Source organism: Pristis pectinata, chromosome 2 (assembly GCF_009764475.1).
Source record: "Pristis pectinata isolate sPriPec2 chromosome 2, sPriPec2.1.pri, whole genome shotgun sequence".
Taxonomy (NCBI): Eukaryota; Metazoa; Chordata; class Chondrichthyes; order Rhinopristiformes; family Pristidae; genus Pristis; species Pristis pectinata.
Window position 1 is genome coordinate 8,763,592 of NC_067406.1, and position 15,319 is coordinate 8,778,910.

Consider the following 15,319-nt stretch of genomic DNA (forward strand, 5'->3'; position numbering starts at 1 on the left):
TCTCCGTCAATTCCCTGCCTGTTCAGGTGTCTGTCTAAATGCCTCTTAAGTGTTGCTATTGTATCTGCTTCCACCATCTCCCCTGGTAGCCTGTTCCAGACACATACCACTCTCTGTGTAAAAAGCTTGCCCCACACATCTCCTTTAAACTTTCTCCTTTAAACCAACCTGACGGCCTCAACGTCGATTTCTCTAACTTCTGGTAAACCCTCCCCTCTCCCCCACCTTTTTATTCCCCCTTTCCCCGCCTTTGTCTTCCCTCATTCCTGTGGCCCCCTCACCCCTTGTCTATCCCCTCCCCCGATCGCATGACCTGCCCGTCTATTCCCCACATCCTTCCCTTTATTCCATGGTCCCTCTCCTACCAGATTCCTTTTTCTTCAGCCCTTTTCCTCTTCTACCTATCACCTCTCAGCTTCTTACATCACTTCCCATCCCCCACCCACCCCCCCTCACCTGGACACACCTATCCCCTGCCTGCATGTGCTCTAAATCTTTCCCCGCTCACATTAAATCTATGCCCTCTAGCTTTTGATTCCCTTTCCCTGGGAAAAACAAACTGTGTACATTCGCCCTGTCTATATCAAGAGAGAGGATGTGTTGAAGTTGTTAAATAATATTAAGACAGATAAATCTCCGGGGCCTGACGGGATTTTCCCCAAGCTGCTTCGAGAGGCTAGGGAGGAGATTGTTGAACCGCTGGTAAGGATCTTTGAGTCCTCGTTGTCTACGGGGGTGGTGCCGGAGGATTGGAGGGTTGCGAATGTGGTCCCCTTGTTCAAAAAAGGTAATAGGGATAGGCCAGGGAATTATAGACCGGTGAGTCTCACGTCTGTGGTGGGTAAGCTGTTAGAAAGGATTCTAAGGGATAGGATTTATGAACACCTTGAGAATCATGGACTGATTAGGGACAGCCAGCATGGCTTTGTGAAGGGAAGATCTTGCCTCACAAGCCTGATAGAGTTCTTTGAGGAGGTGACCAGGAAGATTGATGAGGGCAGTGCGGTGGATGTGGTTTACATGGATTTTAGTAAGGCGTTTGATAAGGTTCCTCATGGTAGGCTTCTTCAGAAGGTCAGAGGACAAGGGATCCAAGAAAGCTTGGCTGTGTGGATTAGGAATTGGCTTGCATGTAGAAAGCAGAGGGTTGTGGTGGAAGGAGTGCCCTCGGATTGGAAGGCAGTGACTACTGGTGTCCTGCAGGGATCGGTTCTGGGACCTCTACTTTTTGTGATATTTATAGATGACTTAGAGGGGGTGGAGGGCTGGGTTAGTAAGTTCGCGGACGACACTAAGATAGGCGGTGTTGTGGATAGTGTGGAGGGCTGTCGGAGCTTACAGAGGGATATTGATAGGATGCAGAGCTGGGCTGACAAGTGGCAGATGGAGTTCAATCCGGAGAAGTGTGAGGTGGTACACTTTGGAAGGACAAACTCCAGGGCAGAGTACTGGGTGAATGGCAAGGTACTTGGCAATGTGGAGGAGCAGAGGGATCTGGGGGTTCATATTCACAGTTCATTGAAAGTTGCCTCACAGGTGGAAAGAGCAGTTAAGAAGGCCAATGGGATGTTGGCTTTCATAAGTCGCAGGATTGAGTTTAAGAGCCGCGAGGAGATGATGCAGCTTTACAAAACTCTAGTTAGGCCACACTTCGAGTACTGTGTTCAGTTCTGGTCGCCTCATTATAGGAAGGATGTGGAGGCATTGGAGAGGGTGCAGAGGAGATTTACCAGGATGCTGCCTGGATTGGAGAGTATTGAATATGAGGAGAGGCTTAAGGTGCTAGGGCTTTATTCACTGGAAAGGAGGAGGATGAGAGGAGACATGATAGAGGTATATAAAATATTGAGAGGAATAGATAGAGTAGACAGTCAGCGCCTCCTTCCCAGGGCACCAATGCTCAAGACGAGAGGTCATGGCTTTAAGGTTATGGGTGGGAGGTTCAGGGGAGATGTCAGAGGGAGGTTTTTCACCCAAAGAGTGGTTGGTGCATGGAATGCACTTCCTGGGGTGGTGGTGGAGGCAGATACATTGAACAGGTTCAAGAGCTTGTTGGATAGGCATATGAAGGAACGTGAGATAGAGGGATATGCGGGAGGAAGGGGTTAGGTAGTGTGAGGGTTGTCTGATGGATGGCACAACATGGTGGGCCGAAGGGCCTGTTTTGTGCTGTATGGTTCTATGGTTCTATGCCCCTCATGATTTTGTACACTTCTATAAATTCAGACACCAGTCCAAAAATGCAGGCTCTGTGACCGCACTCCTCATTTCCAGCTCACTCTCCAACCCCTGCAAGAGTCTCCATGGGAGGTCTTGTGCATGCAGATAACTCCTCTCCAAGGCATGTGGTGGTGAAGACAGCAGCAGAACTCCTCAAAGTGAAGCTGGAAAATGTCTCTCGACCAGGTTCTGCAAAAGGCTTGCTTGGACCTGATAAGGTAAGTCAAATAGAAGGTCTCTGAAGCCAAATTAAATAAAACACTTAATCCAAGTGTAATGTTAAAGTAGGTGGGATTATAAAGCGTCATATTCTCACCTGAGAAATCTAACTTCAAAAATAACATGAAAGCAACTGGAGATTTTAAGGGGAAATCAGAAATCAATTAAAGCAGATACATTTATTTCATTACAAACATTTCCCAAGTAGACCAATCTTAAAAGAGACATAAGGAACTACTTTTAAATTAGTTTTTACTTTCCATTTTTTCCAGAGGGAAATTAAACTTGGATCTTGATGATTAATGTGCAAGTTTGTTCAGTCATGTTTACTCCTAAAATTCACCTGTAATCCAATTTACAATATTCAGCAAAACTTTAATGAAATATCTGAAGCAAGTTGAAATTATTTTTTTGGAGACCTAATTAATTCTATTCTCTTAGAAAGGCTCACTGACAATCAAGGGCTGATTAAACAATTGATCCTGTTGGGAAGGTTCCACAGAATGGTGACTTGATCCAGTCAGCTGTTCAGGATTTGTGCCTCTTGCTTGGGAGCACCACAGGCAGAAAGTCATGGGTTCAAATCCCACAATGTAGTTAACACTTAACTGAGAAAATCAGTTGTAAGCCAGTCAGTTGTACAAAGATGTTAACAATTAAATAAAAGAAACAGAAAATGCCAGGAACGATCAGCAGGTCAGGCAGCATCTGTAGAAAGGGAACCAGTTAGCGTTTCAGGGCTGAGACCCTTCGTCAGTGATGCGGAGAAATTTCTTTAGCCAGAGCGTGGTGAATCTGTGGAATTTGTTGCCACGGACGGCTGTGGAGGCAAAGTCATTGGGTGTATTTAAGGCAGAGGTTAATAGGTATCTGAGTAGCCAGGGCATCAAAGGTTATGTTGAGAAGGCAGGGGAGTGGGGCTAAATGGGAGAATGGATCAGCTCATGATAGAATGGCAGAGCAGAATCGATGGGCCGAATGGCTGACTTCTGCTCCTTTGCCTAATGGTCTTATGGTCAGAACTGAGAAAGAGAGAAAACAAGTTAGCTTTCAGTAGCAGATAATGTGGGGGAGGAATTGGCAAACAGTGGGAATATCTCAAAGGACGGGACCAAATGAGTTGATGTTAGGTGTCCCACCAGCCTCCGCTTTCAATGGATCATTCTTTGCAATTTCTACCAGCTCCAACAAGATTCCATCTCCAGACACATATTCCCCTCCCCTCCCCTCCCCTCCCCTTTCAGCTTTTCAAAGGGATCACTTCCTTTGTGACCGCAGACACACCAGAGACTGCAGATGCTTGAATCCGGAGCAACCGCAAGGTAGTGTAGCAGTTAGCGTAACACTTTACAAGCCCCAGCGACCCAGGTTAAAATCCAGCCACTGTAAGGAGTTTGTACATTCTCCCCGTGTCTGTGTGGGTTTCCTCCCACATTCCACAGATGCACAGGTCAGGAAGTTGTGGGCATGCTACGTTGGCGCCGGAAGCGTGGTGACACTTGCTGGTTGCCCCCAGAACACTCTACGCAAAAAAAGATGCATTTCACTGTGTGTTTCATTGTACATGTGACTAATAAAGATATCTTACAATCAATCTGCTGGAGGATCTCAGAGGGTCCAGCAGCATTTATGGAGGGAAGGAGAATTGTGCTGATGCATTGAAACATTGATAATTCCTTCCCCCTCACAGATGTTGCTTGACCCGCTGAGTTCCTTTAACAGATTGTTTGTTATTTCCTTTGTGACTCCCTGGTTTGCTCTTTCATCCCCACCACCTGCTCCCGGTCTTATGCCACTTCCCCATGCAACCACAGGAGATGCAACACCTGTCCTTTCATATCTTCCCATCTCACCATTCATCGACCAAAACAGTCTTTCCAGGTGGAGCACTGATCCATTCACACATCTTCCAATCCAGTGTATCGCAATTGGTGTTGACAACGTCACCTGCTCTACACTGGGGAAACCAAATACAGTTGGGTAATATCTTTCAGGAGCATCTGCATCTGATCTGAGCTTCCAATTGCTTGTCATTTTAATTCTACAGCCCACATCCACACTGTGGCTTCACACTCTGTTACGATGAGGCCCAATGCAAGCTTGAGGAACAACGTCTCGTCTTGTCCAGATGAAAGATCTCAACCTAAAACGTCAACTGTCCATTTCCCTCCACAGAATCTGTCTGACCTGCTGAGTTCCTCCAGCAGTTTGTGTGTTGCTCCAGATTCCAGCATCTGCAGTCTCTTGTATCTCCAACATCTCACCTTCTGTCTGGGCATTTTGAAGCCTATTGAATTCTCTAGCTTCAGGTAACTCGTTCTTTCTTTCTCTTTGTGTCAGTATTGGCCATTTCTGCTATCATCCATCTGTGACTTTATCTCTCTCCATAAGTATAGCCTTACCTGCTGGGCATGTCCCATAGCCCTGCCATGAGCAACTCAGACAAGGTAGGATCATCTAATTGTCATTGCTTCATTAACCTATCTGGTCTCACCCTATCAGAGATATTACCATTGCTCTATCAATCCCTGCCCCACTTTCTCTGTTACTGAAATCAAACTTGTTTTCTTTCTTTCCCAGTTCCAACAAAGGGTCCCAGTCATAGAGTCACAGAGTCATACAGCATGGAAACAGGCCCTTCAGCCCAACTGTCCATGCTGACCAACATGCCAGAAAGTTAATCCCATTTGCCTGCATTTGGCCCATATCCCCCCAAACCTTTCCTATCCATGTACCTGTCCAAGCATCTTTTAAATGTTGTTAATATATCTGCCTCAACCAGGTTTTTGACCTCAATAATAACTGTGGTTCCCATTCCACAGATGTTTCCTGACCTGCTGTGTGTTTCCAGCATTTTCTGTTTTATTTTTACTTTCAGATTTGTTGTTTTTTGTTTGATTTTCATGTATGATGATACCGTACTGCAGCATACAACTGCATGGACAACCTGCTTTCCTGGATACAAACACAACAATGGCCTGTCTGACCCAGTCAAAGAACTCCTCACAAACACCTTGTGCCTGATTTGGGCAGCCGTCTCTCAAAGTAATCGATTCACACTCGCACTTACAAAGTCATATGTTCAGACATCAGCTTCAATAGCCCTGAGGAAATGGAGACGCTCTCCCACATTGATGACTATACTGCTGCTGAATCCTGCATTCATGTGGAACTTGTCAATGATATCACCTTTCCATCAACCCCTACCCTGCCCTCAAATTCACCTGGACTATTTCTGACACTTCCTTCTCTGGATCTCTCTGTCACCATCTCAGCAGACAAACTATCCACCAATATCCACTATAAATCGATGGGCTCTCACAGCTCCTCCTCCTCTCCTGTCTTCTGAAAGGATGCCATCCCCTTCTCTCAGTTTCACTGTCTCTGCCGCATCTGCTGTCAAGATGAGGCTTTCCACTCCGGGACTTCTGAACTATCCTCCTTCTAGAAACATGGCTTATCCACAGATAAGAAGCATATCCACAGATCACTGAAAGTTGCCTCACAGGTGGATAGGGTAGTTAAGAAAGCTTATGGGATGTTAGCTTCCATAAATCGTGGGATCGAGTTTAAGAGCCGCAAAGTAATGATGTAGCTCTACAGAACTCTGGTTAGACCACATTTGGAGTACTGTGTCCAGTTCTGGTCGCCTCATTATAGGAAGGATGTGGAGGCGTTGGAGAGGGTGCAGAGGAGATTTACCAGGATGCTGCCTGGATTAGAGACCATGGATTATGAGGAGAGACTAAGGGAGCTAGGGCTTTACTCATTGGAAAGAAGGGCGATGAGGGGAGACATGATAGAGGTGTACAAAATATTAAGAGGAATAGATAGAGTGGACAGCCAGCACCTTTTTCCCAGGGCACCAGTGCTCAATACAAGAGGGCATGGCTTTAAAGTAATGGGTGGGAAGTTCAAGGGAGATTTCAGAGGGAGGTTTTTTACCCAGAGAGTGGTTGGTTCATGGAATGCGCTGCCTGGGGTGGTGGTGGAGGCTGGTACGTTGGTCAAGTTCAAGAGATTGTTGTAATAAGCATATGGAGGAATTTAAAATAGAGGGATAAGTGGGAGGAAGGGGTTAGGTAGTCTTAGGTATGGTTTAAAGGTCGGCACAACATGGTGGGCTGAAGGGCCTGTACTGTGCTGTATTGTCCTATGGTTCTATGGTTCTATGGCTTCATCCCCGCCAACCCCCTGCTGTTGATGCAGCCCTCACACGCATTTCCTCATTTACCGCATCCCTGCTCTCACACCCCCTCTCCTCAGGCAGGACAGAGTTAGTTCCCCTGGTCCTCACCATTTACCTCACTAGCTTCGGTATCCAGCACATCATCTTCCACCATTTTGTGAACTCCAACGGGATGCCACCACCAGCTAGATCTTCCCCTCTATCCCCCGTGCCCCCCACCCCGTTCTGCTTTCCACAGGGACCACTCTCTCTACAACTCCCCCACCCACCCCTCCCTGTCCCTAAGCACATTTGCCTGCAACCACAGGAGATGCAACACTTGTCCACAAACCTCTTCCCTCACCACCATCCAGGGACCTAAACAGTCCTTCCAGGTGGGGCAGGGATTCACGTGCACCTTTTCCAACCTGTGCATTCAGTGCTCGCCATGTGGCCTCCTCTACGTCGGCGAGATCAAGCACAGACCGGGCAACTATCTCTGCTCTGTCCCGACTACCATTCCGAGCTTCCTGAGCATGTCAATTCAACTCCCCTTCCCATTCCCACACCGAGCTCTCTGTCCTTGGCTTTCACTGCCAGGGTGAGGCCAAATGCAAACTGGAAGAACAGCACCTCATATTCCACTTGGGTAGTCTATGAGGGAGGGGATCTCATTGAAACCAACCGAATATTGAAAGGCCTGGATAGAGTGGACGTGGAGAGGATGTTTCCAGCAGTGGGAGAGTCTAGGACCAGAGGGCACAGCCTCAGAATAGAAGGAGGTCCCTTTTGAACAGAGATGAAGGGGAATTTCTTTAGCCAGAGGGTGGTGAATCTGTGGAATTCATTGCCACTGTGAAGGCCAAGTCATTGGGTATATTTAAAGCAGAGGTTGATAGGTTCTTGATTAGTAAGTTACGGGGAGAAGGCAGGAGAATGGGGTCGAGAGGGAAAAATAAATCAGCCATGATCGAATAGCAGAGCAGACTCGATGGGCCAAATGGCCTAATTCTGCTTCTATGTCTTATGGTCTAGCCTACAGCCCAGTGGTGTGAACATCACATTTTCCAATTTCAGGTAACTCACTCCCACTGTGTTCCTTTCTCACTCCCACCAGTCTGCCCAGGGATTCTCTCCCTTTGTTCACCCTGTCCATTTCTCCCCCTGTCGTTACCTAGACTCATCACTCTCCCCCACCTGACTCCATCTGCCCATCATCTCTCCCTCATCACCATAGAAACCATCCCATCTGGATGCATCAAGGCTTGGTACGGCAACTGCTCTTCCCAGGACCGCAAAAAACTGCAGAGTTGCAGACACAGCCCGGCACATCACGGGAACCAGCCTCCCCTCCGTGGACTCGGTCTACACCCACCTGGGTCATTCTCTCTTCTCCCCTCTCCCATAAGGCAAGGATACAGGGGCCTGAGGGCACATACCACCAGGCTCAAGGACAGCTTCTATCCCACGATGAAAGGTTCCCTTATACGATGCGATGGTCTCTTAACCTCACAATCTACCTTGTTTGACCTTGCACCTTATTGTCTACCTGCAATGCACTTCCCTGTAGCTGTGACACTTTACTCTGCATTCTGTTATTGTTTTAATCCTGTACTCCCTCAATGTACTGTGTAATGAATTGATCTGTACGAATGGTATGCAAAACAAGTTTTTCACTGCACCTCGGTACAAGTGACAATAATAAACCAATACTAATACCAATATCTGGTTCCACCTATCATCTACCAGCCTCCATCTCATCCCTCCCTCTCACTTCAAAATGCAAGCTATCTTCCTTCTACACCCTCAGTCCTGAGGCAAGGTCTTGTCCCAAAATGCCGACCATCTATTTGCCTCCACAGATGCTGCTCGACCCGCTGAGTTCTTCCAGCACTATTATCTTTATTCCTGAGAATATGCTGACTCACCACACATGGTAGCTCAGTAATGTACATTACTCATGAGGGATGCTCAACATTGACTCCAAACCTCGTGAGCTGTCTGAATGTACAGCAGGGAAACATCATTGGACCCCACAGGTCTACGTTGGAAATTATGCTCCACACCAGCTTCATTGTGCCTTGTGCCTCTGTATTCTAACTTCCTCTACTTTCTTAGAAGCTTGCTGAGATTTGGCACATCACCAAACACTCTAACAAACTTCTACAGATGCACTGTTCAAAGTATCCTGACAGGTTGCACCACGGCCTGGTACGGCAATTCCAATGCACAGGAATGCAAGAGGCTGCAGAGAGTTGTGGACACAGCCTGGTCCATGCTGGACGTAGCCCTCGCCACCAAATGGCAGCATCTACAGGAGATGCTGCCTCAAGAAGGGTGGCATCTATCGTCAAAGATCCCCACCATCTGGGTCATACCCTTTTCTTGCTGTTACTGTCAGACAGGAGGTACAGAAAGAAGCCTGAAGTCCCACACCACCAGGTTCAGGAACAGCTACTTTCCTACAACCTGAGTAAAATAGAGGGCTATGGGTAAGCCTAGTAATTTCTAGGGTAGGGACATGTTCGGCACAGCTTTGTGGGCCAAAGGGCCTGAGTTGTGCTGTAATTGTTCTATGTTCTATCAGGTTATGGAACCAATCTGCACAACTCTAACCCTATGCACTACCATGGACATCTTTGTATTTTTTTGCACGAATGTCTTGTTTTGCACACTATTTGCCCTCTTGTTGCACCTTATCGCACTGCACTTTCTCTGTAGCTGTGATACTTTACTCTGTCCTGTTATTGTTTTTACCTGTACTACCTCAATGCACTCTGTACTAACTCAATGTAACTGCACTGTGTAATGAATTGACCTGTACGATCTGTATGCAAGACAAGTTTTTCACTGTACCTTGGTACAAATGACAATAATAAAGCAATACCAATTTTTTTCTTCACTGTCTTGCATAATTTACATATAATTTATATTCTGTGTCTTGTCTGTACCAAGGTGCCTGTGATGCTGCTGCAAGTTTTTCATTGTACCTGTACCTCACCGTACTTGTGCACATGACAATAAACTCCACTTGACCTAAACTCAATGACTAACTGCTTTCTAGATAAAGAATTATCCAGTAAAGTTCTTACTAAATTTTTAATAAATATGTATGATATTTATGTCCCTTAGTTTAGGACTTACTTCTTGATGGGTATATATTCCCTACAGTTAATCTAGCAAACAAAATAAGCAGAGGGTAAAGAATCTGGAATTCCCTGTCCCACAGAGGCTGGATCATTATAGATATTTAAAGTGTAGTTCCATTCTTGAAGAATTGGGGGCTGGTACATAAGAAGAGATGAGACTTGTGGCAGAACAGCCATGATTGTGTAGAGTGATTGGGAGAGGTTTGAGGGGCCGAGTGGCCTACTCCTGCTCCAGGTTTCCTCAGTTAACCCATTCCTCAATCAAGTCATTCCCTGGCCTTCCATTCAATGGAGAATGCAGCCCCAAACAGTTCAATCTTCCTTCAGTTCTAGACACATCCCAATAAATGCGTTTAACACCTTCTCCCCCCCAATGCCTCTCCACCCTTGTCTACAAAATGGACATCAAAAATATCCACGCACAAGTACAGTGCAACAGTGGGACTCAAAAGTATTTAATTCACCTTCCCTATTAACTTCTACCAAACTGGAAATGAACTTCAGTGGATGAATGCATTAAGATCATATATGTATTTTCCCTTTCAATTTATTCTACACTATTTAGACTTCTGTTTGCCAAATGTTACGAGTCAGGTTGCTATTTGGTGAATGTGCCTTTAAGGCATGGACAGTAGAGTAGTAGTGTGGTGTGATGTCATCAAGGCGGCAGGATGATAACAACGTGCTGGCTGTTTTGCTCAGTGAATAGAAGTGAGTCAAGAAAAGAGAGAGGGAGAGAGAGAGAGAGAGAGAGAGCGAGACTGACTGACTGACTGACTGTCTCCGTATCAATGGATGAAGAACAATAGCTGTGTCTGTCACTGCAATCCATGTAGGGATTTTTGGAGCAATCAAGTGGAGTCCACTTTGTCGTTAACCTATAGTGGGAAACAGGTATTTCTGTGGGCGGCCATGTATCGAATGCCTTCGGGGTGACACATACTTCAGAACAAAGCAGTGGAGATCTTTGGAGATTGAGGTGTCCTTTGGGTTCCATCATGGAATATGTGGATTTCGTAATTTCTCTCTACATTTTCTCTACATTTTCTCTTCAGTCAACAGTGGTTTTGCAAAAGCCTTTGCTCATGTTTCACCTTACGACTTGCTGAACAACTTTGAGAACTATTCCTGGACTTGGGGTTTGGGAATTTGCCACACACACACTTTGAGTTTATTAGTTTTGGAGTTAATGTTTAATATCTAATGTTTTTACTTATCTTATTATCACAAGTAGTTATTAATAAAATAGTTTCTAACACATACATGACTCGGTGTGTTTCTATTATTGCTGGTATGTAACACAAAGAACTAAAGAAATAGGAGCAAGAGTAGACCATCAGCCTACTCTGCTCTGTCATCCTTCCAATATTCCAACCTTAGAACTGTAGAGTTATACAAGGTGGAAACAGATCCTTTTTCCCAACTCGTCCATGCTGACCAAGATACCCATCTATTCTAATCCCATTTTCTTGCAATTGGCCCATATCCATCTAAACCTTTCCGATCCATGTACCTGTCTAAAGGTCTTTTCACTGTAAAAGAATGCACGAGTGCATATACCAGAAAGCGCAAATATACTTAGCTATATTAGCATGTATTTGTCTATTCATGTGGTGGTTTTACAACTTTAAAGGCTGGATTGTAAGTATGCACTGTATTCTTTTCCCTTTTTATTCTGTCTGTTTACCAAATAGCGATGTGAGGTCCCTCTTGGTTTTCCCATGTCACCACATCAGTGCGCTGATGTGCACTAAATTGAGTTGACAGTTTGAAGCGTGAAGAGCAAATTGGAAGTGAAAAGGTCAAGTCCCAGATCTTACTGTGACTGATGTTTACGAGCAGCAGCCATTCGTTCACCTCTTTCCTTCAATCAAAATATGAAGATGATGTCAAAGGCAAGCTCTGGATGAAGAGGTGGGGGTAGCAAAGGTTAAAGTTTGTGACTGCACAGTCTTGCTCCTTGGCGTTTAGCTGAGAGGACAATCCCATCTCTCCTCCAACCTTCAATAGTAGCAGCAACAACCTTGATTTATGTAACACCTTGCACAGCCCCACTTTACGGAAGCTTTGCCAAGCAAAATTTGGCACTGTGGCCGTTAAGGAGATGTGGCTATAACAGTTTTGGTTACCTTGTTATAGGAAAAATTATAGGAAAGAGTGCAAAGAAGATTTACGTGAGGGGTGAGTTTTTTACTGAGAGAGTGGTGGATGCGTGGAATGTGTTGCCTGATAGGGTGGTGGAGGCACATTCATTGGGGGCTTTTAAGAGGGGTTTGGATAGGCACATGAATAAGAGGAAAATAGAGGGATATGGGCATTCTGTAGGTAGGAGGGATTAGCTATGTTGGCACAACATTGTGGGCCGAAGGGCCTGTTCTGTGCTGTACTGTTCTATGTTCTATGATTCCAGGGATGAGAGACTTTAATTATGTGAACAGACTAGAGAAGATGGGGTTGGTAAATGGAGAAGGAAATCAGATAGAGATACTCAAAATCGTGAAAGGTTCAGACAGGATAGAGAGAAATCGTTCTCATTGGTGGAGGGATCAAGAACTATGGGGCATAGAATCCAGCTGATTAATTTGTGCATGCTCATGTTATCCAGGATTACTGTATGTAATGATGCTATTTGTACATGGTTGTAATCTCTTGCTGCTTTTAAGGAAAGTAGATTTCTATCTTTAAAGTCTTATTCCAAAGTTATTTGTCCTATGTCTGAATCCTCAATGCTGAAGCAACCAAATCTGTATGTTTTATGGTTAAATAATTCACCGAGATGCTGTCTAGGCTCGAACTTGGAGAATGGCATCTGGCAATGAACTGATAAAAAAACAAAAGAACTGCTGATACTGGAAATCTGAAGTTTTAACAGCAAATGGTGAAACACTCAGTAGGTCAGACAGCATCTGTGGAGAGAGAAGCAGCTTCAGGTCCTTAACCTTTCATCAGAATGTGCTGATGAAGAGTCGTTAACTCTGTTTTTACAACTAAGAAGGCATGCCAGCGTCTTTCTTAGAAGTTTAAGGAGGTTTGGTATGTCAGTGAAGACCCTGATAAACTTCTACAGATGTACAATGGAAAGCATTCTGGTTGCATCATTGCCTGGAACAGAAACTCTGATGCACAGGAACCTAAGCGGCTACAGAGAGTGGTGGACTCAGCCAGTTCCATCACGGGTACAGCTCTCCCCACCATCAAGGGGCATATACAAGAGGCGATGTCTCAGGAAAGTGGCATCCATCGTCAAGGATGCCCACCATCCAGGCCATGCCTTCTTCTCGATGCTGCCATCAGGCAGGAGGCACAGGAGCCTGAAGACCCACACCTCACAGTTCAACAACAGCTTCTTCCCCACTGCCATGAGGAAAACCTTAACGCTACCTTGGACTATATTTCTTTTTTCTCTCTCTCAATCTTGCACTAGTGTTGTTATGTTTATTTTGTTGTTTATTTTGCACACTTGTAAATTATGCATAATTTATGTTAAATTTATGTTAAATTATGTTTGTCCTCGTCTTGTACTGTACTGCGTTGCTGAAGCAAAAAGCTAATTTTCATGGCATTTATACTCTGGTTATATATGCCCATGACAATAATAAACTTGACTTTCTGCAGAAACTGCCCAAGCTGCCGAGTGTTTGCAATAGTTTCAATTTTCATTTCAGCTGTGAGTTGCGAGAGGGCTTCCCTTCATTCTGTGGCCCCTTGGCATGATTCAGCACTGTTGGGTATGGGTATATCACCTGCAGTCTCTTGTGTTGCCTGCCGGAACAGTGTGGGGCAGAGGGTAGAAAATTACACAGATTGCTGAATGTGGTGCTGCCGGCAAATCACGGGCCTGAAAGGGTTAATTTCATTGCAGAAGTGAAGATGGAAATTTAATGCTCTTCCACAAAGCTAAGCTAACCTCTTGGCCCCTGAAGTTGTGGTTGCAATTGGAAATAATTAGCATAGCGATTGTGTTCATTGATCTGAAGGAGTGGGTGAGCGGAGCTGTAATCACCCTTGACTGAAGTTTGCTTAGAGTCACAGAATGACACAGCAGTACTTCTGGAATCCAGGGAGTAGATAGAATGGTGACTGTTAGGGGAGGGAAAAGGAAAAACAAAACAAACAGGCAGATAGAGCGGAGGATGTTCCCCTCAATAACAGGTTTTCCGCTTTGGAGACTGTTGAAGGAGATGACCTGGCGGGGCCTAGAAGCAGTAGCCAGGTCTATGGCACTGGGACCAGTCCTGCTGCTCAGAAGGGAAGGGAGGAGAAGAGGAAGGCAGTAGTGATAGGGGACTCGATGGTCAGGGAAACAGATAGGAGGTTCTGTGGCAGTGAGCATGAATCCCGGATGGTATGTTGCCTCCCAGGTGCCAGGGTCTGGGATGTCACTGATCGGGTCCACAGGATTCTAGGGCGGGAGGGAGAACAGCCAGAAGTCGTGGTTCATGTTGGTACCAACGACATAGGTGGGAAGAGGGATGAGGTCCTGAAAAGGGAGTTTAGCAAGCTAGGCAGAAGGCTGAAGGACAGGACCTTGAGGGTAGCGATCTCGGGATTGCTGCCAGTGCCATGCGATAGTGAAGGCAGGAATAGGAGGAGATGGCAGATAAATGCGTGGCTGAGAAGTTGGTGCAGGAGGGAGGGTTTTAGATTTTTGGATCATTGGGATCTCTTCTGGGGAAGGTGGGACCTCTACAGAGAGGACGGGTTACACCCGAACTTGAGGAGGGCCAATATCCTTGCGGCCAGGTTTGCTAGGGTGGTTCAGGAGGGTTTAAACTAGATTGCGAGGGGGAAGGGAACCGGAGGAGTAGGTCAGAGGAAGAAGGGGATGGGGAAAAGTCAGATCTGACAGGTAGAGAGGCTTTGAGGATGGAGAGGCAGAGTACAGGCTATAAAAGTAGTAAGGTGGATGGGCTGAAGTGCATTTACTTAAATGTGAGAAGCATCAGGAATAAGGGAGATGAACTGAGAGCTTGGATGAGTACATGGGACTACAATATTGTGGCTATTACTGAGACATGGCTGACATCAGGGCAGGAATGGATATTGAATATTCCTGGTTTTCAAAGGGATAGGGAAGGGGGGAGAAGAGGAGGAGGGGTGGCGATACTGGTCCGGGACACAGATACAGCTGCAGAAAGGGTAGATGATGTAGAAGGATCCTCTCCAGAGTCAATATGGGTGGAAGTTAGGAGTAAGAAAGGGGCAGTAACCCTTCTGGGAGTATTCTATAGGCCCCCCAGTAGCAGCAGGGATACAGATGAGCAGATTGGGAGGCAGTTTTTGGAGAGATGCGAAAATAACAGGGTTATTATAATGGGAGACTTCAACTATTCAAATATTGATTGGCACCTACTTAGTGCCAAGGGTTTAGATGGGGCGCAGTTTGTTAAGTGTGTCCAGGATGGATTCCTGACGCAGTATGTTGACAGGCCGAATAGAGGGAATGCCATATTAGATCTAGTTTTAGGTAATGAACCGGGTCAGGTGACAGATCTATCGGTGGGTGAGCATTTGGGGGGCAGTGACCATTGCTCCATAACCTTTAGAATTGTCATGGACAGGG

General features: G+C 45.7%; 1 protein-coding gene across 1 annotated transcript in view; it reads right to left on the reverse strand.

The window, feature by feature from the left end:
• LOC127580080 (dedicator of cytokinesis protein 2-like) overlaps positions 1 to 15,319 on the reverse strand; it is a 1,107,748-nt gene that overhangs the window by 99,841 nt on the left and 992,588 nt on the right.